This window comes from Pinus tabuliformis, chromosome Q, assembly GCF_031772625.1.
Source record: "Pinus tabuliformis cultivar Carrire ecotype Pingquan chromosome Q, CPIR1, whole genome shotgun sequence".
Taxonomy (NCBI): Eukaryota; Viridiplantae; Streptophyta; class Pinopsida; order Pinales; family Pinaceae; genus Pinus; species Pinus tabuliformis.
Genome location: NC_142296.1, coordinates 921,374,337 through 921,399,553, shown reverse-complemented (window position 1 = coordinate 921,399,553; position 25,217 = coordinate 921,374,337).

Sequence of the window (25,217 nt, the reverse complement as noted above, 5' to 3'; positions counted from 1 at the left end):
AAGGTTTACAAAGTCAATTAATTAACTTCCCCCATTCATTTCACCCCTTTATTTTACTAATTTCCCATAAATAAATTCAAAGTGCTCAAAAACCTTTAAGTCAAAGAGGCTCAGAGCATTTCTCTGACTTTTGGAGGGACTAGACCCTCGGCTTAATGACTTAAGGAAAACAAGTACTAGATTCCTCCTCATCAAAAATTCAACTCCCTTCATTTCCCCCTCATTTCCCTATTAAAACCCCTTTTCCTATGGTTAAAACACTATTTTCCTAGGAAAAGTAATCACCCCCATGTGAAACCCCTTTTTCTCAAAAACCAACAAAAACACTTTAGCCTAAGTTATAATGCATATATGCGAAAAGAAAACAAATCACAGAAAATACATTATGCTTAGCGCAATTCATTTCCGCCGTTTTCATATTAACTTCTAACTTTTATATATTAATTCCCATTAAGACCCTTTCCCGTATGTATATATTAAATCCCTTACATTAATATCCCTAGACCTAGTTTTAACTATAAAACTACAAATTTCACCCAAACCCTAACAAAGCTAATTAACTGATCGATTCGTGATTACGTTAAGTAAAACTCCGCAGATCACCCTCGCCGCCTAAGTTTGTCATTAAACCATGCTTAATCACCATACCGTCGCAATTAACCCATCACCACACCCCTTTACCCTCCGCGCTCGTTCGCAGCACGATCACCGTCCGATCTGAAGGCCCACATCCAACGCTTATAAGCCATTACAGCTGGGATCATCCGCTGAATGATACCCACCTGAAGAAGTGGGTTTCCCCCCGGTTCCCGATGCTACGTGTCATTCAATGAATGGAATTGGGTGACCTCTCCCGAATACCACCAAGCCCACAAAAGCGATGCGAAATAAACCACTTATTGCCCTCTCGCTAAATGACAAAGCCATCTACTATTCTCTTTGGGCCAAAATTCAAAACAGAAAAAATCAAACCTTTACCCATTTAAACACGAAAACCCAAATTTTGCTCATTTTCGCCTGTTTGTGCAGTAAAACCCAGTGTAACCCTTCTGCACCACCTAAAGCCTCTGCTAACCAATTCAAGCATGGTTTACCTCCCGAAAGAACTTTGGAATCACTCCATAGACCTATAAGGTTCGATAAAGCCATTAATGACCCTCCTTGTCAAAGTGAAGATAGATGAAAAAATAGAGCAGTAAGAGTAAACAATAAGAGTAAACATTGAGGCAGTAAGGGTTAACCAAAGATGAAAACACTTTCACCAGCAACATTGGAGTTTATCCAAAGTAAAAGTGAAAAACAGTTAAAACAAATTTAAGTTTAAAAGATGAAATCGGAGTAGAAATGGTACATTCTTCAGAAATTTCCTGTTTACGTCATAGTTTTTCAGAAACTAGTTCGACCAATCCAAGATGAATTTTGAGAAACTTGAGGAAGTTTGTGTTCCTAAAAGGCTAATATACAAAACCTATCTCAATTTTTACACAGGTATTACCAAACGTGAGATAAGTCCATGTCCTCATAGCCTATTTTTCAGACTGTGCAAAGTCTTGTTTCTGACATCTTTTTGCAGAGAATATTGTGAACAGCTGGAGTTGAATTTTGGGAAACTGAGAGACGTTTATCTCAAACACATACTTATCTACAATAACTTCTTTCATGTTTTACATATCTATCTTGGATTGATATATACAAAGGTATCAATGGACCCTAATTTTGCAGAATTGCTGGGGCATAATGGACAAAGAAAGGATGCAGTTAGTGACTTGGATGCCTTATCATCGATTAAGAGTTGCTATCAAATTCAACTTTCTCTTCTTTGTCACCCTAAATCCATAAATATAGTGCCAAATAGATTCATTAGTTTTGAGTGTCCTTTATTTAAGTTCTATTAATGTAAAGCAATTTGAGATATTTGTAAAACCAATCTTGATATTTTTCCAAGATATTTCAGTTTAGAATTTGTATATTTACTTCTTCATTTGAAGTATTTTGTGTGGATTCCAAGACATTTCTATAGAATTTTCTCTCAAAACAGGGTTCTATTGTATCAATGACTAGATTGGCTTGCTGGATCAAGGAATAAAGATCAAATATTTTGCAGGATTCTTGTGTAAAGCGAAATACAAATAATTATTCTCCTATGTTCAATGTTATTTTCCTTATGTTTTTTCCATAATATTTTGTGTAAATTTCTAAAATCTAAATGTATAACAAGGAATGATATTTCAGAAACTGCTTAAATGCACTCTGTCTTAACTGCTTTACATTCTGAATGTTTTCTCCTAAACTATCTTAGCTAGGGAATTCTTAACTACTCCTTAGCTTCCGTAGTTTCTCTTCTAATCTATAGCAAAGGATTATTGATTGCCCTTTGTTCATGATCACCCTCTGTTCTTAATTCTGATCTCGGTCCAAGGATTCTTAAGTTCCCTTTCACCCTGGTTAGAATCAATTGACCCATTAGGCCTAAAGATTTGCATTTTTCTTTTCTAGCCTACCCTGTGAACATTCCCTTTAATGATCTGGTCTAGTTATGCTATCCATTTGTTGACTCCATAGCCTAATGGCTTGAAGACCTAGCTCTATCCATCTACTCCAAGAATTCCACCACCGAATCTTCAACACAAATCAAAACCCCCCTGAACTTTCATAACTAGCCTAATATCCCATCAAGCAAAGCTAAATCACATAGAGAGAGCCCTCTCTAGACTTAGGTTGGCTAGAGACTAAGCCTAAAACTTGGTTTGTGGTTACCCTGGTGATATCTTTTCTTAACCTTGGGAAATTACTGGGTGATAACATGGTGTGCACCAGGATTTAGTTAATTAATTCTAGTGCTTGCATGTGGTGCATGTGTGCATTAATAGAACATAAATCACACTTAGCTTCAGTTAGTTTTAATTATCCATAGTTATTGCATGTACAACTAAGCTTAACTTAGTTGTTTTATCTATTGATTCTCAAGCAAATAATGGGTAATTTCATTCTCGATTCCAAATTTTATTTTTCATTTTCTTGCAAGTTTGTGCAATTATTCTTCAACTAGATCCATATTTGTGCTCTAATAATTTTACAGAAACAAAGAGACAAAAGAGGAAGGGTATGCAATGTTCTGGTCTAGAATTACGCTATATTACCTGGGTTCCCTTGCATGCAGAAGGAATTTTTTCCTTGAGGATTGCATAATTACTTCTTTAGGTTTTGTGAGTGTGATGAGGCCAATACACACATGTGGCTTCACTGGACCCCAAGAAAAACTCCGCAAGGATATAGGAGGCTTGGAGGGCTTGAGGAGGACATATACTATGTCTATTCCGTCTATGAGCCGTATTGTTTGATTGCAGAGAGAGCAGGATAGCTTGAGAGATGATTCTTTTTGTAACTTGGACAAGATTTCCACTTGTATGATGATATGGAGATCGGAGTTTTAGGCAGAGGCTTTCCCTGGGTTATTTCTTCTGTGTTATGTGTGATTTATTTCTCATTCTCAGTTATATGTGTTCTCTTGATCTTTCTCAATTCGATTAAGCTTTTGCAAAGTGTTGTAGAAGTAGATCTTGTATTTTTATTTAGTCTATTACATAATCTGTTGATCTACAATGGGAATTTCTACATATGCATTAGTATTTCACTGGTCCGACCACGCTCAAGACAATGATGCACATGTTATTAAATGAGTTGGACAAAGGAGCCAAATCAATTTACCTAGATGCAAGGGAGGCAAGAGTTCATTTCCAAAAAGATGTCACCACAGAGTACACAGACACTATCACAGACTACCAAGATTGGAATCAGTTTGCCACCGTCAACCATAATGAGGATGTCGAAGAGTTGGTCTTCCCACAGTTGTCCGAGTCTTAGTGATGTCTTACATGGCTTGCTCAAGCCTATTTTGGCTCACATGGGTACATGTGCAAATTGTATGTAACATCTTATAAAGTGGAAGTCCAAGTGTTGATAGTTGAATGTAATAGTCATAGAGTAGTTGAAGAGTCATGAGGGTAGGTGAACAGTCACAAAGGGGAATGTTAAGGTTCTCCCCACCCTTTTCTATTTATAGTACCTCATAACTCATTGTAGAGGCTTTTGGGCAGCCAAGATTTCGATAGGAGTATCTTAGAGAAGGCTTGGGGAGTATTGTAATGAGCCTTGGCTTCTCCACAGTGCATAGCTACTAATATCTTTGGAGGAGCAGGTGGTAGTGACTGTAACGTTCCGTTATTGGGACTAGTGGTTGGTCATGGTTGTATTGTATGTTTGGAACTTTCACTTCTTAATATAACAGAGCCAACACGTTTCGTGCATATGTTGCTATTGTATTTTAGTTATCTTGGTTACTTTAATGATATATTCATCTGTTTGCTTATGAATGTATGCATAGACTCTTTCCGTATATGTATGTATGAATCTTACTGAGATGTGCGGTTGGTTTAACCATCACTTTGGATTACTGGTTCAATTACCTTCTAGTTCGTGATGCACCTTTGCTCGTGTGTTCCCTTCCAAGCTGCATGTTTACACAGGTTTCCATGGGGTGTGCTCATTCTAACCTTCTTGTGTTAGAACCATTCATGCACCTTCCTTGGCTTGCTGTGCATGTCACACCCTTGCTACCAACAAGGACATCTTACTTACCTCTACAAGCAATCACGGTGAAGGCGATACCATACAACCCACTAATGAGACTCCTACACCAAACGATCTGAGGTCTAGTTGGGACATCTTACTAGGGAGATCCCTTGACATGTTGGTGGGTCCAACACCATCAACAGAACCTGAATCAAATAGAGTTTCCATCTTTGTGTGTTTTATAATAACCCTGATGTGGAATAGTTCAATTCTATTTCACTCATTACTTACAGGCTCATTCAAATAACTAGTACTTGCAATTGAATAATAACTATTATTAATAGAAGGAGTACCTTTTTTGTCCGCGACTATGATCAATGTATCATCACCAGAATTTGATCCAAGGCCCTGCTGCGCTATTGCCATTGTCTTCTGCTTTCCCTTTCTACTGAATCTCTTTGGTCTCAGCTCCGGATGTAGCTTCCAATAGTGGTCCTCGTCATGACCTTCTCTTTTGCAATGCGTGCAAAATGGTGTTGCTCCATCCTCTTTATTGGCTACAATGGTCTTCTTAGCCTTCCCCTTGCCTTTCTTATGGAATTTTCCATGCTGAGGGCTGAATGATGTTTTCTTGGCTTGATCATCTCTGTCATTCTTGCCTCGGCTTTTAAGATGAATCGCCTTTACACTAGCCGCATCAATCATATTAGGCTCGATCAATAACAATGAGTGTCTTATGTAACTATGTAGCACACCAACATACATAGTTATAGTCTCGAGTAAATGTAATGAGATGCCCAAATTCAATGATTGTTTCCGAAATTCTTCAGTGAAGCTTTGCACATTTTTTACTTTACCTTGCCTTACATATTTCCATTCCATTACTGCCTTTTGTTTATAACCCAAAGGGTAAAATTGGTCTTTCAATGTAGAAATAAAAATGGACCAAGAGGAAAGAAGGTTACCCAACTTTTTGATGCCCTTCTGCAACTTTCTCTCCCACCAAACGAGAGTAGTGCCACTCAGCCAAAGAGATGCTAACTAGACCTTTGCCTAACCCTATTCGATCTGTTGGTTCAGGCAGTAGACCTATATCTTTCTTATCCAATTATTAAGTTTTTCTGCATTACACTTTCCATTGTACATGGGCAGGTCAAACTTTACATATAACTTGAAGAACGATTTCTTAAATGTATGTTTGGAATCGCGAATAGAGTGATGAGAAATATCATTTAAAGAAGGAGAGGGAGGAGGCTCTTCTCCACCACCTTCATGAATTTTTGATCTATTATCATCGACATATTCTTGTGCCCAAGTGCCTTCTCATACTCTGAAAACAGGTTGTCCACTTTCTTTACCATATTGTAGAATACCTTACGGAAATTTTGTTCCTCTTCCCAACAAGCTTATTCATTTTCCATGTTTCTTCTTCGTTGTGCACATCCTGCTTCAGGATAAAATGACTTAAGCATTCATTCTCCTTTTTGCAGCTTGTTCTAGGTTAGCATATACTCATGCAATTCGCATCAACAAAGACCTACTCCGATACCAAACTTGATCCAAGATCTTTTGCTTATAGATGCATCAAAATTACATGAAACAAATCTTATAAACCATGGAACTTAAAAGCACATAAAACAATGTGGAAATAACACGATAAGCAAGAAAACCATGACAAAAATGTTTGATTATGGAGTTTGTCCAGTTTGGGCTACATCTCCAGGCCCTGCTTAATAGTGTGGAGGCCTTCTTTCATTATGTGGCATAAAAAGAGAAAAAAGTACAAGAAACATTATTTAAAATCTTTATACATCCAAGCTGGAATATGGAAAAATAATGGAGATCATAGCTTCAGAAACAGACAGTACCACAGAAATCCTGGCGAAAAATCATGCAAAAATGCCTATCCGAACACCCAATTCAGATATCCTATGCACTATGGCTTATGAACTAATCTTCCAATCCTCTATGCTTTTCTTCGATATGGAAAGTCCTTTATATATGTCACCGAAAAAATCCCTCAATACCCGGGCAATTCCAAAATAACGACAAAGTTAGTAGGCAGGTTTGATTTAATAATACAGAGAATCTCAGCCCTGAATAATACACGAAAAAAACTCTTTCAAATATGGAAAAACTATTTAACTGCACGTTTAACCTGGTGGCCCTTTACTATCGGAATTTCTCCCTATTGGTGTTTCCAATCGACAACTAGACCGAAAGCCCATACAACAATCGCCCTACAGTAACCAAGGACTCGACGAACTTATTAACCACAATATATAATATATCAGGTCTGGGGTCCATATCGCAAATCGCAATCACCGTAAACCCAAGTTTGATACAACATGCGACTGCTTCTCCTTGTGAAATGAGATTGCGATATCACAAATCACAACATGATTTTGCGATCGCGATGGCATCGCAACTTAGCTTTCTTCAGGGGCCGATTCTTTAACCCTTGTGAAATGTGATTGTGATTTGATCGCATTGCAACAATCGCCAATTTTCCTTAGGGGAAACCACTTTCTTCTACGATCTGCGATATGTGGGACCAATGGCAGCCTACGACTTGGCTCTTCTCTATTTTTTGAGAGTGTATGCCACGTCATCTCCTCCTGCCACTTGGACAAGTCAAACATAAACTTTGACTTGCTCTATCTTCTTCATATGAACTTGGATTTGAGTGTTGTTCGCACCGTTGGAATCAAGATGAAGAAGAATTAGATTCGATACTAAGTTTATCTGAATTCTACCCCTCTAAGTTTTGAGTCTTTTACCATGCCACTGGTACTTTTTTTGAAGATCCACCTGGATCAGCACCATATTCGACAGGTCCTTCAAAACCTGCACCAACACAAGTTGTGTGCTAACTTGGAGAATTGCACCTTTCGCCTGACCTAGGTTCAATATCTGGTGTACCTCATTGATGAGTAGGGTGTACATGTGGACCCATCCAAGATACAATTCATGCAGGATTGGCCATCCCCAATCACTCTAACAAAGCTTCGCAGCTTTTTGGGTCTTGCCAATTTCTACCATAAGTTTGTGTTGGGGTTCGCTCATATTACTTGGCCTTTAAGTCAAGTCACCAAGGGCAGAGAGAAAGCAAATTTTTTTGGTCAGAAACCCAACAACAAGCGTTCTGTAAGTTGAAGAATCGTCCATGTTCTACACTAGTGCTCACATTACCAGACCCACAACAACCATTTGAGATTGAGACAGATGCCTCCGACTATGCTATTGGTGCAGTTCTTACTCAGCATGGGCATCCAATGGCTTACCACAGTGAGACACTTTCAGACACAGTCTGAAAGTACCCCATGTATGACAAAGAAATGTATTCCATTATGTAGGCCTACCGCCAATAGAAGAATTACATTCTGGGGAAGGAAACGGTCATCCACACAGGCCACTGACCTCTACAGTTCATATAGACACAAGGGAATTTACAGAACGATCGCCATCAAAGATAGTACACCTATTTGCAAAATTTCCATTTGAACATTAAGTATAAGAAGGGAAACATCGATAATGTTGTTAATTGCCTCAGTGGACTACTTGTCATGGCGCTGATCACTATGCTCGACTCTTGTGGGCACGAGACATTAGGGTGGTCGCATCTTTACAAGAGCGATCCATAATTAGGCAGAATGTACCAGACAATCTTGGAAGGGAAGCAAGTTCCAAATTTTCACGTTAAGGATGCACTGTTATGCTACCTGGGAGACATCTGTGTTCCTTCAAGTGAGCGTGCCAAGATGATTATGGAGGCACACTACATTGAGGTCGCTGGACATTTCAGAGTAGAGAAAATAGTGGCAGTATTGCAGAAGTATTTTTATTGGCCGAAACTTCATCAGGATGTTTGGAAGTACATTAGATCCTCCACTGCCTATTCCATTTCCAAACTAGCCATCAAGAAGCAAGGCATGTATACTCGTCTACCTATTCCTAGCCGGCCTTGGAATCTGTCTCCATGGATTATGTGTCGGACCTTCTTTCTACTAAGCACGTCAATGATTGTGTTTTCGTGGTCGTCGACAGATTCTCTAAGATGGCCATCATGGTGGCTTGAAAGAAGAGTATCACAATGGAGGGCACTGCTAAGCTCTTCTTTGAGCGAGTATGGGTACACATTGGGATCCCACAGTCCATTATCTCAGATCGGGACAATAGATTCCTAAGTGAATTTTGGTCAAGCCTCTAGTCGATGCTGGATACAAAACTTACTAAGTCCATGACTTTCCACCCCCAAATTGATGGCCAAACAGAGGTTATCAACATGATGATTATACACATTATGCACATGTACAACTCGAAGCATCCACACACGTGGGATGAAAGTCTCCCCTAGGTCCAACACAACCACAACATAGCTCTCCACAACTCAACATGCCATAATCCCTTTCAGGTAGGATTGGGATTTCAGCCATTATGCCCCATTGATGTCGGCATACCATTTGCAACCACTCAGGTAAATTTGGCTCACATTCAGTCCGAATATGAAAGGGCTAACAACTTCATTGAGTGCATTCAACACATCCGCCACCATGTCCATGATATATTGGATAGAGCTAATGCTAAGTACAAGCAACTACATGATCAACATCAAGTTCCGCACAAGTTCTAGGTGGGTGACAAAGTTTGGCTACATTTGTAGAAGGAGCGCCTTGTTGGACCCCACTACAAGCTTTGCCCGCTCTGATATGGACCATACACCATAACCAAGGCTATCGGTGACAATGACTTCGAGCTCAGCATCCCACTATTCCTTGGTCTGCACCCAGTGTTTAATGTAGATCACCTTCAACCATACTTTCCACCATTTTTGGACACATATGACATTGCAGAACAAGTCACACCAACAGAGCTCAACTCAGACTGCATGGAACATGCCACAACTAATCAGATCATGGACACATAGATCAAGAACACTCGCTAACAAAGGATACAACTATATCGAGTTGTCAAAGTAGGCCAACTCCTTCACTAGGGCAACTGGTTCACCACGGACCAGGTTCAATAGAAATTTCCTCACCTCATGGAGGCTCTACATGCAATGGGGACTATTGATTCCTAATGGGGGAGAAATGATCCAGTTGGATATTGGTGGCCACCCGCCTATTTGACCTAGATCCCCAATCAATTTCATATTTTTCCTTGTTCATTTCAACATTTACTATTTTTAGCAGTTTTTTGGGCCTTGAACTTCTGGAGTAGTTTTGACCCCTAAACAACAATTTTTTGGGGTCCGTGGCAAGCCCATAGCCATAGGTTGGGGCTTGCAGTGAAACCTATGGTATGTAGAGATACCTTTCTACCAAGGTACCGTACACACCAAACAGAGATAATATGAGCAAGTTATGACCCCGGGAAGTTGGCTGCCCAACTAACCCCAATGGGGCCCGCAAACTCTTGGTGTTACATCTCCTGGGGTTAGGTTTTTGGTTGTTTATGGTTTTATCATGTTTTCCAATAATAAATAGGCCCTTGAGCATCATTGTAACACAGTTCATAAGCATGTAGCTGCCACATCTCTTCTCAAAGATAAGCTACCATCACCCGAGCTATCTTATTTCCATTTTGTTTGTAAACATAGTTCAATATTTTTCTATTAATGAAATGAAGTGTTTTTCTGTTGCATCTCTGTGTTTATGATTATATCTGTAAGTTGTTGCATTCATGTTTAAGTTCCGATCAATTGTTGTCCATATCTCCAACATTGTGCTTCCATGGGGACACATGCAGCGCTCCGAATGAGGTATGGACAATCTTGGATAATTTATTTGGAAAGCAGGATGAGATGCAAGCTCATATTCTCGAAAATGAGCTAAATTCCTTAGATCCAATCAACTTTTAGATCATTCAAGATTTCTTTGTGAAATTCAAATCTTTGCTTCCACAATTACATGATCGCAGGATCGATAAACCCAAATAGGAAGGTCAATTGATCATTTCTATTTTGTATAAATTATGCCCTGAATATGTTGTTTTCATTTCTAAATTTCATACAGTTAGACTTGCAACTGGAGATAAATGGAAAATTCCCAAAATTGATTCATTTAATGAGTCTCATTCATGAGCAAGATAAGCTCATCAAAATGGGTTCATTAAAGTCTTGAAATGAACATGAACTTGCCATGCATGAGAAAGGAAAGTCCAACTCGAAACCAAATTAGTAATCCAAAGGCAAAGGAAAGGCAAGAGATCCAGATCCAAGAAAGGGAGGAAATCCAAAACCTCCAGATGATTCTTCTAGCTCCAAGGGTAAGAAGGGAAAGAAAGGAAACTCCAAGTGTCCTTATTGTAATAGAGGTTATCATCATGAATCCTCTTGCATGAAGAAGACTATTGATATGATGGAAAAGACTCTTCAGCAAAATAATCTTGGTCATCACATTCCATATAGTTCCAAGAAGAAGATGGAGGAAAAACCATCAGAAACAAGGAGTAATGGTCATGCTTTGATTGCCCTTCATTCTACATTGCAAGAATGGATCATCGATTCAGGAGCTTCACATCATATGGCTTCTTCAAAGGAATCATTTTCTTCTCTACATGCATACTCGGGACCTCCTATTCTCATAGGGGACAATTCTGCAGTTGAAGCAACTGGACAAGGAAGAGTGCAATTTGGAGATGGAAGTTTTGAGAATGTCTTGCATATTCCAAGGATTTCAGTGAATCTTTTTTCAGTGTATTAGATGACACACATAGGAACCAGAAGGAAAGTGGAATTTACCCCTGATTCTGTGAGAATTTATGATATGAAAACCAACTTGAATATTTTATCTCGCAAGGTAAATGATCAATCTCGTTTTTATACATTTTCTGATTTTGTTCCTCAATCAGATTCTATTTTTATACTTACGCATGCAAATGAAGAAAGTAGGATTTGGGACGAGAGATTTGGGCAACTGAATTTCAGATATATGCAACAACTTAGCAAGCAAGGGATGATTAAAGGATTGTTGAGCATTGAATTTTCAATTGGTGTTTGTAATGGATGTGCTCTTAGAAAGCATCCACAAGACAAGTTCGAGAAGGGGCATGCATGGAGAGCCTCTTCACCTTTGGAGCTTGTACATAGTGATCTCATGGGTCCATTTCCAGTAATTTAAATGAGAAAATAAAGATATGTGTTGTCATTTATATATGATTACACAAGATTCACTTGGGTTTACTTCATGAAAATCAAGTCTGAAGTTTTTCAACATTTAAAAAATTTTCAAAGCACATGCAAAAAATCAGTTTGGAAAACACATCAAGATACTCCGCACAGATAATGGGTAGGAATATGTCAACAAATATATCCAAAATCTTTGTAATGAAGTAGGCATACAGTTCCTTACACTTCACACCAAAATAGGGTGGTTGAAAAGAAGAATAGATCTTTGAAAGAGATGGCCAATTGCATGTTGCATGCAAGATGTCTTTCATCAAAATTGTGGGCTGAAGCTATCAATTGTGCCTCATACATCCAGAATAAATCTCCTCATAAATCTGTTACTGGAAAAGCACCTTGGACTGGAATGCAACCTGAAGTCAGTCATTTTCGCATTTTTGTATCTCTAGCATAGGCTCACATTCCTACAAAGAAGAGAAAGGATTTGGAGCCTCAGAGTAAGGCATGCAATTTTATTGGATATCCTGATGAAGTTAAAGAGTACATATTGCTTGATATCAACACTGAAGTTTATTGAAAGGAGTGTAAAGTTTGAAGAAGGTGTTTTGCATGCTCCACCAAATGAACATGTTACAAAGTTTCCCTCGTCGTTAATTGATGAGTATGCAAATGGTACTTCAGATTGGAATTCTGATCTAGATGAGCGTTTGCCTATGACACCTATTGTACCACCAGTTGTTGAACATCGAGATCATACTTCCTCATATAGTTCGGGAGATTTTTGACCACTTTCAGCATAAAAATGGTGCAACATGAGTGATCTCCTAGATGATCCTGCCACTATACCCCAGTTTGAGGAAGATCCACAAGAACTCTTAGCTATGGATGCATGCATGCCCATGCACGCTTATATGATGCATGCATCTGATTCACAGAATTATGCAGAAGCAACTGGGCATCTTGAATGGGAAGAAACTATTGATGAGGAATTCAACTCTTTCATTGAGAACTAGACCTGGGATCTGGTTCTGCTACCTTCCAATCATAAACTCTTGAGGTGCAAGTGGGATTACCGGACCAAGAAAGTAGCATAGGGCCAATTTAGTCGATATAAGGCATGGTTGGTGGAGAAAGGTTTTCAGTAGGTACATGGTATTGACCATGATGAGACTTTTGCTCCAGTGGAAAAAATGGATTCCATTCGACTAGGTCTCTCCATTGCAGTAGTAATAGGATGGGAGGTGCATCATATGGATGTGATGAATTCATTTCTTCACGATGATCTCGAGGAGGAAATCTACATGGAATAGCCACAGGGATACATGCAAAATTCATCTCTGGTATGAAAACTAAAGAAGTCTCTTTATGTCCTCAAGGAGGCACCTAGAGCGTGGCATGCAAATATGGATTCCGATTTGTTATCTCAAAATTTTGTACACTACAAATCTAATTCCAATGTTTATTTTTTGAAGAAAATTGACTCCTTGTTGACAGTAGTACTATATGGAGATGATATTTTGATAACATGTAGTTCAGCTTCTGCTATTGCAGAGATTAAAATTTCATTGCATAAGAGGTTTTCTATGACAGACATGGGCTTGCTAAATTTCTTCCTTGGACTAGAGATCATAGTGGTTTTGGGATTACCAATTCTCAACCAAAGTATGTGTTTGGTCAATTTAGTGTATTCTAAATTGCTATTTAAAATGTCAATCCGGGATTCGTAAACTGACGAAGTGAAGTGTACTATATGTACTAGATAACCATTTCCTTAGTCTTTTGTCGTTTTTGAGTTTGTTTTTAGATTTATCTTTTCCTAATGTGTGATGGTGAAAATGAAAGTTAAGTGTGGATGGTGATGGTGATTTCTACAGTGATTTCCCCAAACTTAAAAGCGATCAAAGAGAAAGCTTTAAAACAACTGTAATGAAATCAATTCTTAAGAGGAAGTAAATGTATCAAACAGTGAACTAATGACAATGGCCCAGTATCCTTTCTGCTGAATGAAAAGAAAGTAAAAACTGAACTTAAAGCAACTCAAATTAAAAGCAAAGCAGCTAATTCACACTACTTCAACTCTTCAGATCCTTTATCCTTCAGCTCAATCTACCTTGTGGGAAGCAATCATGAACAAGTCAAGTAATATGATATCTAAATGGAAAGAAATTAAATTGCATAAAGGAAACTAATCACACTACTTCAACTCTTCTGATCCTTTACCCTTCAGCTCAATCTAACTTATGGGAAGCAATCATGAATAATTCTAAGCAATATGATAACTAAGTGGCAAGAAATTAAATTGCCTAAAGGAAACTAATCACACTACTTCAACTCTTCAGATCCTTTACCCTTCAGCTCAATCTACCTTGTGGGAAGCAATCATGAACAAGTTTAAGCAATATGATAACTAAATCACACTACAATAAGTAATATTCTGATTCCTTACTAATAGAGTCACTTGACTATAGAAAGAAACCATAAACAAATGAGTAGTATGATGTCTAAGTAGCAGAAAAAGAAATAAGCAAATCACAACTTGAAAAAGGACAGTGCTGGAATTAAACTTCAGAAAATGGAAATTAGCAGGAAGGACAAGATGATCTCATATGTCAATAGTTATCAAAAAGATGAAAATTTTCCCGGGCTGCCTAAGAAAACCTGCAGAAAAACGTTGATCAGCTGATAGCTATAAGAAAACAAAAGTGAAAATATAAACAACAGTGAATTAAAAGCATCAAAACAACATGTTATATACAAGCTAGTAATTATAAAGACAGAAACATAATAAAATTAAATGACAACTATACAGGGCTTTAGTGCGTAAGTGCCCTTTGCCACCTCAGCCAATCAACGAACAGTCACAAGAACGAGCTGAAGAAAGTAGTCTTCTCATGTATTAAAGCAGCAGCAACATATATAAAATAGAGTATAGTGGGGTGATAATAGAAAACAGTTCAAAAATTACATTCCAAAAAACTTCTTTACAGCGTTCATCAACGCGTTATTTATAATGAAAAATTGCTGAAACTGACTAACTGAATCCTATGCTATCAACTGCGTTGCCAAAGACACGTATATCTCCTCAGCCGAGATCTAGCGTAACTGTCATCATGCCTATTAAATCTTCGGAGTGGTAGCTGTTGGATTTGGGTTACAGGGATGATCTCCAGGTGTGCCGATGTCTCCGTGGGCTGAGAACTGGGCCACGTAAACTTTCACGTGCTCCAAACAGAGGCGTGCCACCGCTAAATTCCTTGGTTGGCTTTGCCTTTGACCCTTGTTGACCGTGACCTTCTATGGATGATTTGGCAGATTTGAAGGGACACGTTCCATGTACCCGTCACATGTAGCTTGCCCATGTGGCTCGTTTCTTCATAGGACACCTGTAGCATAGCTTTTAACAAAATAGCTGCGGAATCCTGTGTTGGCTGCGGAAACCTATGCTGGCTGCGGAAACCTGTGCTGGCTGCGGAAACTGACAAGTTTCCGCAGCTTCCTAAACAAAAATCTAAACCAAACAACACTCATAAGCATAGTTAGAAAACCATGTCAGAAGCTCTTTTTAGACTATAATGCAATGATTTAACAGCTTGATGGATGAAGTAAGTGGGAAAAAGAAGGCTGAGAGGGTGTATAGGAAGATGCAGGTTTGAGGCTCAACATACCCCCACTGTGAAGGTGTTGCATGTCCTCATGCAACCAAAATTTAGTTATTTCCCTCTAATCCACATGTTCTGAGGCTTCTGCTAGGACATCTAGCCCTCTTTTCTTCTTCTTTGATGATAACATCATCCTTGGTTTCCTGACTAGACATTTGAACTTGAGATTAATCAATGCTTTGCTTAACTTTTTGCACCTCCTCTTCAGTTTCCTATTTTTCTTTTGCCACAGTCCTAAATGGAGCATAGTGTTATCATGGACAATCTTGTCTACTTTACTCTGCTCTTTGAGTGCTTCATTTTCCTGTTTGATATGCCTATTTAGGACTTCTAGTTCAAATACTTCCTGTTTCAAAGACTGAACTTGTGCATCTAGTGGCAGAGTGGTACTTGGTCCTGCAGCTGATTGTTCTAAGGACTCCAGGTAGTTATATGCCTCTTGCTGATTAGGATCTACCTCAGGTGTCTTTCTCGGACTAGGCTCAAAATCTGGTGGAGGAGGAGGACTGTTCTCTCTTTCCGGCCGAAAAGGGCTTTCATCATGTGGAGGACTTGATTCAATGCTTGGCTGGGCTGGAGACTTCTCAATTGTCTCTTCACCTAAATCAATAAAGTGAGACTGTTTTTCTTGGTTTTTATTCACTTTTCCTTTTAGCCTAGTGCTCCTCCTTAAGTATAGACTAGTACTCTTCTCTTGCGCACTCTGTTTTCCTTTTTGCTTTTTCTTTGCTATAGCAGCAGCTTGAAGATGTACTAATATTTCTGACAGAGGTTGATAATCCTCCTCTATGGATTGCTCAGGGGATGGATAGACTTCTTGAATGGTTCTTTTGCCTTTTTCTTTCTTCTGTTTCTTACTTTTAGCTCTATTTTCTTCTTCTTTTTGGACAGTTTCTTGAATTTCTATTGTAGGGGAGTCTTGGACTGTAATGTTCTTTTCTTTCCTCCTACTTTTCCTTGGAATCTTTGGTGGACTGCTTCCAGAGGCCTCAGACGGCTCTTGGAAGTAGTTTCTTGTCAAAAATTGCTCCCAAGTATCCTTAGTTTTCTTTAACTGGTCCTCAATAAGAATTTTTATGAATCCATGATGGTAGAGATGAGATTCAATGTTGCCTATGTGTTTTTGAACTGTAAAACTCATCCTTTTCAAACTCAATAACAGAAAATGAGGCAAATTAAGAGTATGACCCTCTAGGAAATTCATCATAAGTCTAGCATGATACATATACATAGAACCAAAACGACCTTCACACGTGATAAATTTCTGGATGACTAACAGTAGACTAGACCATTCCTCTTTTAGTGCATGAACAGGGATGCCTCTTGTAAATACGGTGGTATCCATACCTTGGTTTTGTAGCATGATTCTCCATATTTGATCGTCCACACTTCTATTTTTAAACCACCTTTCACCTTCTTGAGGTAGGCCTGTGGCAACTGCTACTGTGGCCTCAGTCACTGTAAACTTTAAGTCTCCAATCTCCATTGTTTGTCTATCAAAATACCGTGCAAAAGCTTTGGTCACCTCCTTGTTATGGCCTTTAAACTTTTGAATAAATCGTAGCCATCTGGATTTCTTCAGCAATTCCTTAGTTTGAGGATAACCCTCCAAGTATTTCGGTCCTTCTGGCTCGGCTCTCAGTAATTTTCCCATCTGCTGTTTTAAATTCCAACTGAGAGTTCTTCTGCGTGTGAGGGTTCAGAAAAAAAAGAAAAACGGCTCTGTTACAGGGTTTAGGATAGACTGTAGTGACTGCAGTCGGGGTTTTAGGATGACTGTAGTGACTGCAGTCGGGAATGGAGAACAAACTGTAGTGGCTGCAGTCGGAAATGGAGAACAAACTGTAGTGGCTGTAGTCGGAAATGGAGAACAAACTGTAGTGGCAGTACCCAAATTACCGGAGGAATAGAGGGTGAGCAGCAGTGAACAAGTTCAAAATAAAATGCGGATGCATGTGAGAGGTATGGTATTATTGGAGTGGTAAACGAATGGAATCAGATCGATGACTGTGTATGAAATTTTTACACGTCTCAATAGACGGCTACAGAAATTACGGCTAAGAAGAACCGTAACACAATAGGTCACGTCTCAAGAGTACGGGTAATAAATGGAAATGCAGTCAGTCTTGAGTTTGAACTCGGAATAATCATGAGACCGTTGGAGAAATGAATGCAAGGTGTGTGGAGTGATATCGTGGAATAGGAGTGGTAGTGGGGCTATCGTATCAAATCATTGCACATAGTAGAACTTGTTATGGTTTGATAACTATGAGTAATTATGACTTGAATTGTTATTTGATAAAGATTTTTTATCATACCTTTGGAAACTTTGTCAATTTTTCCTCAAGGCTTCTAACCAATTGCTCTTCCTTGATGTCTTGGAGATGCCCCATGTCTTTAGCTCAATTACACCTGCATTTCATGACTATGGCACTAACAGTTGATTGTAAATTTGAAAACAGAGTGATGCTGGCTGCGGAAATCGTTTCTGGCTGCGGAAACTGCTTCTGGCTGCGGAAACGGTGTCCAGCTATGGAAACTGAGACAACACCCCCTTGACTGCACAAAGATAGTTAGAGAAGAACTAACTGAATGAAAATAGTCCTGAAAGGGACTTTTATTGATGAAGTGAAATGGAATGAAGATGAAGTGGAGTGAAGTGAAATGGTAATGAGAGTGAGATGGAGGTGAAGTGAGATAGAAAATGAAATGGAGTGAAGATGGAAAGAGAAGGAGAGGAGATTTTTTTCTTTTAGAAAATATAGAGTGTCAGGTGTCCCTGATTTTCACTCTACATTTTCTGTATAAGACTGCCAATCTATGATTGGTTTTCAGGCTTATACGATTTTTTTTTTTTTTTTTTTTAAGAAAGTAACAAAGACTAGGCTGATGGGGGAGAAGGATTCTTCTCCACCAGCCTTATTGCAGAATTCTCCTAGAACATTTTGACAAATTCCTCTTTTGAGAGTGGCTTATGATAGATTTTCAATCGGTGGCCATTCACAATGAGAGGAGTTTGAAATTCATCAATAGTCTTGATTCTTACTGCTCCATTGTTAAAGACTTTGTCAATCTCATATGGCCCAAGCCAATAAGTCTGAAATTTTCCTTTGAAGTCTTTAAACTTGGAATCAAACAGTAACGCCCAATCTCCCTCTTGAAACTTTCTCTCTTTGATGTATCTGTCATGCCACTTTGCTCTTTGATGTTGAACTAGATCAGTCCTTAAAATTGCATCTTGTCTGATCTCATCTAGCTCATTCAGCTGCTCCATTCTGTGCTTTTGGGCTTCTGATAGATTCATCCCCAACTGGACTGCCATCTTGAAAGTCTTGATTTGAAACTCAATGGGGAGTAGGACCTCTTTCCCATAAACAAGTTCATAGGGAGAATGTCCTGTTGTATTCCTCCATGTAGTTCTCTAAGCCCATAAGGCTTCAGGAAGCCTTTCTGCCCAATCTTTTCTGTGTAGATGAACAGTTTTGGTGATGATGTTTTCAAGAACTTTGTTTGTAGATTCCACTTGGCCATTTGCTTGCGGATGGTAAGGGGTAGATTTTCTATGCTTGATTTTATATTCTTCCATCAGCTTCTCCATCAAGTTAGATGTAAATTGACTTCCTTGATCTGTCACAATTTCTCTTGGGACACCAAAACGAGTAAAAATATCCTCAAAAAGAAATTGAAAAACTGAATTTTCAGTGGCAAAAGGCAATGCTTTGGCTTCTACCCATTTAGTGACATAATCAGTGCATACCAATATATACTTCTTTTGTTTAGATGGTGGATTAATGGGTCCAATGAAATCTAAAGCCCATTTTTCAAAGGGTTCGATGAGTACCTGTGGTTGTAATGGCATTTCATTTGAAAGAGTCGGTCTCCCAACTCTTTGGCAGCTGTCACACCTTCTGACATATTGTTTTGCATCTTTGAAAAGGGAAGGCCTATAATATCCTAAAGAAAGGATTTTATAGGCCTTCCTCTTGTCGGCAAAGTGTCCCCCGCATGGTTCATTATGAGATGCCTTGAGGATGTCAGGCATTTCATCTTCCCGAACACATCTTCTGATCACACAATCTAGCCCTGTTTTAAACAATTCATTAGAAATCCATGAATAACTTGAGCTCTCCTGAATAATTTTTCTTTTTTCACCAGGAAATAGATGTGGAGGTAGCTTCCCTGTAACCAAGTAGTTAGCAATATCTACATACCAAGGAGTCTTAGTAGTTACTGCAAACAAATATTCATCTGGAAACTTATCCTCTACAGGAGAATCTTCGTTAGTATTTTGGATTCTAGACAAGAAATCAGCTATTGTATTTTGTTTCCCTGGTCTATCCAACACAGTAATATTCAATTCTTGTAAAATTAAGAGCCATCTTGTAACTCTGCTATTAGTAATAGGTTTATTCATAAGATATCTAATTGCAGAATGATCAGTATGGACAAAAGTTTCATAGCCGGTTATATAGTGTCTAAACTTATTGATTGCATGAACAACAACTAAGAACTCTTTCTCAGTCACAATATAGTTTAACTCAGGGAGTCAAATTTTTACTGGTGTAGTAAATGGCATAAGGAACTAAATCCTTTTGTCCTAACACAGCTCCTAGAGCTGTATCTGAAGCATTTGTAAAAATATGGAAAGGAAGTTTCCGATTTGGACCTCTCAAAATGGGTGCTTCAGATATTCTTGTTTTCAAAGTTTCAAATGCAGATTGACAATCAGGATCCCATTTGAATTCACAATCCTTTGTAAGTAATTTGGAGAGTGGAGATGCTATTTTGGTGAAGTTTTCAATATATATTCTATAGTATCCAGTAAATCCAAGAAAACTTCTAACATCTTTTTGACAATTTGGAATAGGCAACTTGGAGATGACTTCAACTTTTGATCTATCAACTTTAATCCCATCTCCTGAAATATGATGTCCTAAAACAATCCCTTCAGTAAACATCATAAAGCATTTTTCATGACTTAATGATAGGTTTGTTTCTTTACATCTTATAAGGACTTTTTCCAAATTCTCTAATGCCTCTTCAAACGAATTACCATAAACTGTAAAATCATCCATATAAACCTCTACACAATCATGGATTAGATCAGAAAAGATTCCTAGTACTGCCCTTTGAAATGTTGCGGGTGCATTACATAATCCAAAAGGAAGTACTCGATAAGAAAAAGTTCCACATAGACAGGTAAATGTGGTCTTGTCCTGATCTTCAGGTGCTACCTGAATTTGATTGTAACCACTAAAACCATCCAAAAATGAAAAATACTTTTTGCTTGCTAAAGTATCTAATACCTGATCGATAAAGGGTAAAGGAAAGTGATCCTTCAAAGTTGCTTTGTTCAATTCCCTGTAATCAATGCATACTCTCCATTTACCATTCTTTTTAGGTACTATAAACAAAGGAGAAACCCATCAGCTATCGGAAATTGGATAAATGAAGTTCACATTAAGTAACTTTTGGAGCTCTTCTTTCACTATCTCCCTAAGGTTTGGATTCATCCTTCTCTGAGGTTGTCTGATTGGTCTACTGTTTTCCTCAATATAGATGTGATGAATGCAAGTCTTAGGGTCAATACCTTTCATATCGGTATACTCCCATGCAAATGCAGTAGAATGTTTTTGTAAGATTTTGGTTAGTTCTTCCTGTTGTGATCTTTCAAAATTTTTGTTGATATTCAATGTTTTTCCTGGAAAGATCTCGATGGTGGAACTACCAAATTCTTCCATAGAGAAAAGAGACATTTGTCTAGATGATAGATACTCAATGTCAGAATCTAACTGAAATTGTGTGTGGTCATATTCGGAAGATGTTTCAAAATTTTCTAATGTGTTCAGAATTTGACTATCTTCACTAACTTCAGAAATGGTAAAGACAGGTTGTATAGTATCTTCATCATCAATCCATTCATTATCTCCTATTTCTGTGATTGCTTTTTCTGGAGGATACAGATTGAATTTCTTTGTCGAATTACCATCAGAAATATACATATCCCCAGACCTACAACTGATGAAAGCATCGGCTGTGGCTAGCCAAGGTCTTCCTAAAATGAGAGGATGTCCTCCTAAATTACTCTTGGGAGTTAAAATCATGAAATCCACTGGATATTCCCAAGAGTCTAAGGAGACTTAAATGTCTTCTAATACACCATCTGGTTTAATAATTGATCGATCTGCAAGTTGCAGTAAAGTAGGTGTAAAGAAAAGATTAGGAAGTTTTAGTTGTTCCATAGTCTGTCTACTCATAATGTTGATAGCAGCCCCTAAATCAATCAAAGTATTTGGAATTTCAACCCCATTGATATGTGTTTTTACAATTGGACTACCGGGATCTACATACTTCTGCATAGTAATTTTTCCCATCATGATGTCTGCAATTTTCCCTACCATGTGGATTCTTCTTGTGTCTCTAGGTTTGCTTCCTGGTCTTTTAAGACTCAACTCCTTTATTGTTTTTGCTAGAATAGTAATCTCTTTAATGGCTTGTAACAAGGGAATCTTGATACAGAAATTCTTCAATTCATCTAGAAAATCATAGTCAGGCAACAAGATTTTTTTTTCCACCCCTTTGTCAATTTGTAATCTTTCAGGAAAAGGAGGCGTGGATGAAGATACAGGTTGCTCAACTATAGGAGTTGTAGGGGTTAGTTCTTCTTTTTCTTTTTGAGTGTTTGGGTTTTGAAGAGATACTTCAGAACCCTTACTGGCTTCAAGAGATTCTTCCTCAAAAATGCTTTGATTTTGGGCATCTATAGAAGGTTTATCTAAAACTCTACCAGATCTGAGTTGTACATCATTGAGAGGAACAATCATATAGGCAGGAAATTGTTGACCTTCTATCATGTAAGCATTTTGAGGGTTTTTATTATTGGGGTTTGGCAATGGCTGAGAAGGAAGTTGATTTGACTTCTGTTGGAATGGAAGCAATAGTTGAGAATTTTGGTTTTGTTGAGAAGGTTGTTGTTGTTGAAATGGCAATGATAGTTGTGGGTTTTGATTTGGAAGTTGTAGAGCCTGTTGGTTTTGAAAAGATGGAGGATATTGATAAAATTGAGCAAATCTCCCATAAGGATTTTGCATACCTTGTACCCATGATTGAAAAGGATTTTGAGGTTGGGACCAAGGTTGTTGCCAAGGATTTCAATTTTGTGGGGGTTGAAAATTCATAGAGTTGTTAAACCCTTGATTTTGTTGCCCCTGCCAAGGTCTCCTTGCAACAAAACAGAGAGACTCAATTGTATTTGGATCTTCTTGAAAGATAGCTTTCAGCCCAGGAATTGAAGGACAATCCTTGGTCTCATGATTCTCTGAACAGATCACACATGTTTTTACAACTTTTGCATCCAAGGGACATTCCCTGAGAGCATGTTTTTTTCTACATGTTAGGCAAAAGATGGCTAAAGCTTCAGCTTCTGCTTTCTACTTGTTGTGGATCTTAAGAGTGTCTAGTTGCTCACTAAGACTCCCTAAGATATCAGTTTTGAATTCATCAATCATATTGCCAATCTCAGCCCTACTTACTGATCCAGTTGTAGATTTGTTTGCTCTGATGAGAGAAGGATCTCTAGGCCCTTTTCCAGTTTTAGATTTTCCTCTTGAGAGATGGACACACAGTTCTACTATGTCATGAAGTGGAAGTTGAGATATGTCTCCTTTTCCCATCATGTTCAAAATATCTATCCATTCATCTCTAATGGCTTTTAATAGAAGGGCTTTCAAGGTCTCCTCATCTAAGTTACTCATCTTTGCTCTCTTCATATTGTATTGGAATCTTTCAAGTAAATCCTCCAAGTTTTCATCTTCTTTTTGTACCATTTTAAATACTTCATCCTTGTGGTTGGTAGGCATACAATAATGCATGTATCTATCCAAAAATGTTTGTTTCATATCATTCCAAGTCCTAATGGATTGAGTGAGTAATCCCATGAACCATTTCAAAGCAGCTCCTTTCAATGTTGAAGGAAACAATTTCAGTTTTTGAGAGTCTTCCAGATAATCATAGGTTCGACACATGACCTCAAACTCAAATAGAAATGTTTCAGGATCTTCATTTCTTAACCCATGAAAGTTTGGGAGGACAGATGGTGAAATATTTTTCATTGTTGCTCGAGAATCCTCATCGACTATAGGAAATCCAAATTAGTTATCTCCATCTCTATTTCCCCCATTGTTACCTCTACCTCCTCCATTATTTCTTCCTCCTCCTCCTCTACCTCTACCTCTACCAAATCCGATAACTCCCTCTTCTGTCATGGTATTTTTCTCAGAGATTTCAGAGTCTTCTGGTTCTTCTACTAATAGCGATCGAGGAGGAATTTCTCCCTCTTCTTCCTCAGGTGATTCTACTTCTTCAATTACAATGTGTCTCCCTGTAGAAGAAAAGAAAGAATCTTTTCCTAATTCAGATTCAATGGATGGTGAGGAAGAGTCTCCTAACTCAACTACTGTCTCTTGAATTCCAGGAATCCTAGGGCTAGGAGTGTAGGTTGGAGATGATGGAGGTGTCTCTTGTCTATTCCTTGAGGTAGAAGGAGTTGTAAAAATCGAACTCTTGGCTCTAGCTAAAAACCTTCCCCTAGAATCTCTTGCTCTATGCATGTCATTTTTTATTTTTCTTCAAGTCGGGCTAATAATTCTCTTTCTGATCTTCCAGGTCACTCTAGGTGCAAGAAGAGAGCATACTCAAGAAACTATTAAACCAATAACTTTCTCTTTTCTGATCCTCCAGATCACACTAAGTGCAAGAGGAGAGCATACTTTGAGAGGTTATCAATTTTCCTTCCTTGAAATTTTCTTGTTTTTTTTTAAGAAATTGGCTACCTAATTTCACTTCCTCGGCAACGACGCCAAAATGTTTAGTCAATTTAGTGAATTCTAAATTGCTATTTAAAATGTCAATCCAGGATTCGTAAACTGACGAAGTGAAGTGTACTATATGTACTAGATAACCATTTCCTTAGTCTTTTGTCGTTTTTGAGTTTTCTAGTTTGTTTTTGGATTTATCTTTTCCTAATGTGTGATGGCGAAAATGAAAGTTAAGTGTGGATGGTGATGGTGATTTCTACAGTGATTTCCCCAAACTTAAAAGTGATCAAAGAGAAAGCTTTAAAACAACTGTAATGAAATCAATTCTTAAGAGGAAGTAAATGTATCAAACAATGAACTAATGACAATGGCCCAGTATCCTTGCTGCTGAATGAAAAGAAAGTAAAAACTGAACTTAAAGCAACTCAAATTAAAAGCAAAGCAGTTAATTCACACTACTTCAACTCTTCAGATCCTTTACCCTTCAGCTCAATCTACCTTGTGGGAAGCAATCATGAACAAGTCAAGTAATATGATATCTAAATGGCAAGAAATTAAATTGCTTAAAGGAAACTAATCACACTACTTCAACTCTTCTGATCCTTTACCCTTCAGCTCAATCTACCTTATGGGAAGCAATCATGAATAAGTCTAAGCAATATGATAAATAAGTGGCAAGAAATTAAATTGCCTAAAGGAAACTAATCACACTACTTCAACTCTTCAGATCCTTTACCCTTCAGCTCAATCTACCTTGTGGGAAGCAATCATGAACAAGTTTAAGCAATATGATAACTAAATCACACTACAATAAGTAATATTCTGATTCCTTACTAATAGAGTCACTTGACTATAGAAAGAAACCATAAACAAATGAGTAGTATGATGTCTAAGTAGCAGAAAAAGAAATAAGCAAATCACAACTTGAAAAATGACAGTGTTGGAATTAAACTTCAGAAAATGGAAATTAGCAGGAAGGAAAAGATGATCTCATATGTCAATAGTTATCAAAAAGATGAAAATTTGCCCGGGCTGCCTAAG